This window comes from Bidens hawaiensis, unplaced genomic scaffold (assembly GCF_021521415.1).
Source record: "Bidens hawaiensis isolate Kalapana, Puna unplaced genomic scaffold, B.hawaiensis_p1.1 tig00067328_1, whole genome shotgun sequence".
NCBI lineage: Eukaryota > Viridiplantae > Streptophyta > Magnoliopsida > Asterales > Asteraceae > Bidens > Bidens hawaiensis.
Window position 1 is genome coordinate 42,497 of NW_027501935.1, and position 3,343 is coordinate 45,839.

At 36.4% G+C, this 3,343-nt stretch overlaps 1 pseudogene across 1 annotated transcript; it reads right to left on the minus strand.

The window, feature by feature from the left end:
• Window positions 1-433: 433 nt before the first annotated feature.
• Window positions 434-2,883, minus strand: LOC143604913 (rop guanine nucleotide exchange factor 7-like; annotated as a pseudogene). Its single transcript, XR_013148382.1, has 6 exons — window positions 2,545-2,883; window positions 2,176-2,292; window positions 1,940-2,094; window positions 1,387-1,836; window positions 950-1,311; window positions 434-879 (listed from the first exon to the last, which is right to left on the minus strand). The product of XR_013148382.1 is annotated as a rop guanine nucleotide exchange factor 7-like (transcript).
• Between the last annotated feature and the right edge of the window lie 460 nt (window positions 2,884-3,343).

The window sequence follows — 3,343 nt, forward strand, 5'->3', positions numbered from 1 at the left end:
TAAATTGTAATCATTTGAATCTTGCACACTTGATGTTATGGTTATCCCATTAACAAGTGGCCATCAACCATAAAACACCATAGTGGCTTAAAATCATATAAAACCGTTAAAAGGTAACACAAGACTTCATACAAATGATTAGGGAGCCTTTTAATAACAATAAATTAGTGAATAATCCTGGAATTAAACTGTAATAAATAACAATTTAGAATAAAAAATGGTGAAGATAAAATATATGACCGTAAGTATAACATTATGATTTATGAAAGAGTACATTAGCATTTTCATCATTCTTGTGGAAAACAAAACTTGGCATTTATTTACACGAACTTCACTAAACTGTCATTACCAATATCCGAGTCAACTCAACCAACACTCGGTACTTGGTATAACAAAACAGGATGTACAAATGCCATAATCTGACTTAACCCATTTACCCAGGCATCCAAATACAACTTGGCCCAAACCGGGTCGGAGTCAACTGACCCTGAACGAGCCTTTAAGAGCCCCCAAGCCCCATCTTTTGTAATGCCTCTCGTGTCCTTCCCGTAAAGGAGTTTGACCTTACTACTTGACCCGCATAGTGCTTACCTTTCGGGTCAATGGTCAAATAATCTGTTAATATTTTCTTTGGACTATTATCAAAGCGTGCAGGTGAGAGGCTTGGTGTGGTGAAAGCCGTTTTATGCGTGGTAACCGTGTACGGTTTCCCGACAATGGCTTTGGTGACGACTTCACGGTTTGACATTGATGAGAATTTGTCAGAATGTCGTGCCAGGTCATCAACATAGAGTAAATCATCAATGCGTGCGGTTATATTAAATGCTAGGCTTTCCAATACCCTCGAGTAGCTCTCCAATATCGATTTCCCAACATCCTGGTTCACATAAATTGATATTTTAAAACGATATTATCGTGAAATAATTTTTAATAATTAATTTTTATATTTTGTTATATTGGATTTTACTCATGTCCAAGGTGGTCTGAGGAAGGGCGGGAAACCTCTGTTTCAAGCAAAGCAAGAGGGTTTCGGCTCTATTTGCTAACATTTCTCGTTTGTCTACGTCAGCAACCATATCCTTAACTTTGTCCCATGATGACCTGGAGAATGACCGGCTCACCATGCTTGCAGGTGGCGGCTTTGGGGTGTTTTTTTCGTCTCCATATGTAGATCGATGCCTCTACGCGGTTAGCAATCTCAAGTGCTTGGTGCTCAGAGGATAAATCAAGGCAGTCCAATAAACACTCGGGTGAAAACTGATCTGATGAAATGTATCGATAAATAATATCACCTAAACTACCTCTCGCGTTCTGCAAAGGAAAGAAAGGCGCATTAATAATAATTATACCGAATTTAACTTTTGACTTTCGGGTCAAATATGATACCTTTGGAAGGGCATCCAAGAATGATTCAGGGACATCAATATCGGCTAAAGTAATGCTGTTAATAGCCATTGCAGCTTTTAATATCTGGTTTGTGGAGTCGCGCTTATTTTGCAAATTTTTTCTCGCGGTCTCACTCAGGCCACCAGCAGGGACACGAGGAACAGGCAGCCACCATTTTTCCTTTTGTCGCGGGATCACTTTACCAAACGATGATGAACTGTCGGTTTCCAAAGCTTGAATCCCTTGGTCAACATACCAGAACTCCATTTTTTGAAAACCATCTAATATTTCCTGTAACACAAAATCTTTTCTTTTAGCTTTGTACAAAAATGATTTGACCTCAAAAAGGTCAAACAGAGATAAGAAGAATCTCACAAGAAGCATGTTGTCCAGTTTACGAAGAGCTGGGAGATTAACATAAAGATCGGACCGAGGTCTACTAGTCATGACCTGTAAAATCATATTAAAAAAAGCCAAAAACACAAATTAAATACAAAGTGCAAAAACTAGCATTATATTGAGCACTAGAACTTATAAAAACAATAACTTTGACCTCAAGTTTACTTCCATCCGGATACGTTTGCCACGAAGGTATCAACTCGACAATGTAATCACTCACACATAAAAGCCATTCAATTTCTCTTCGCCACATTGATTTCTTTTCAGAGCACAAAGGTTCAAGCCTCCATATTTGTCCAAAAAGTGTGGCTGAAATTTCAAGAAATTTACAAAAACAAAACATTATTCAAAGAGTTGTAATTTTTTACAGAATTAACTATTTTGGCTTACCACATAGATTCGTAATTGCGTTCGAGATAGCCAAAGCTGTACAAACACCATTCCCACAACCGGACATATCTTCTCCAAGCAACAATTTTGAGAATCTTTCCTTCATCATCTCAATCTCTATCATGAACTCAAAATCATACATCAAACAGGGTGATATACTAATATCAACAATTCTTAAACTTGTAAACTGGTGTTTGGATGTAAAAATTAAAACTGAAATTTGATCATATTTGGCAAACACATAGAAAACCCCCCAAATCAAAGAGAAATTTAATAAGTCAGGCATTTCATCAAACACCTGGTGGGCATCCCAGCAAAGACAAAAATTAACAAACCCAACACTTGATTTGACATAAATTAAACCAGTACCTGAGATCACTGACGCCCCTTGTTTCTCCGAATCATCATCACAATGTGGGGTCTTCTCTTCAGTTGAAGATGAGTCATCAAAACTGGTAATATGTTGTTCGTTCAAATTAGTCTCAAATGACGCCATGAAATCAGAGCTTGAGCTACTATTTTCTTCTTCTTCTTCTTCTTCACATGTATTCAAATAAGCCCTGCTAACTTCTTTCTTCCCAAAATCAACAACAGTACAAGGTGAATTACTATTACTATTATTATTATTATCATCATCGTCGTCATAAGCGGAATTGTTGACCACCATACCGAATCCTTGCAATGCAAGATCCATTAATCAATCAATTGTGAGGGTTATTGGAGATTGATCCATTGTGTTGTGGTGTTATATAATCAGTAACCAGAGATGGGTTTGGTTTGGTTTGGTTTGGTTGCATAATTATGTGTGTGTGATGATTTGAAATTTTGTACTCCAAGTAATAATCCTTGAGCTTAGCCCTCTCCTCATTATGATTTTTAATGTTCATTATATTTGTCACCAAACCATCCTTTTATTCTACATTTCGGTTTTACTTAAAAAAATAATTTTATATCCACTTAATATTGACACTCATGGTTGTAAAAATCCCGACTAAACAATCTCAACTAATTGTTAGTATTCACCCTCACTAATTACTACAACACTATATACGTCTACAAATAATAATGCCACATATACATTTGATTTTGACTCGTCTTTCGAAACCACTTAATTTTCTTTTTCTTTGTTTTTTAAGTCCACTATCGTATACTTTCTTATAAAAAAGAA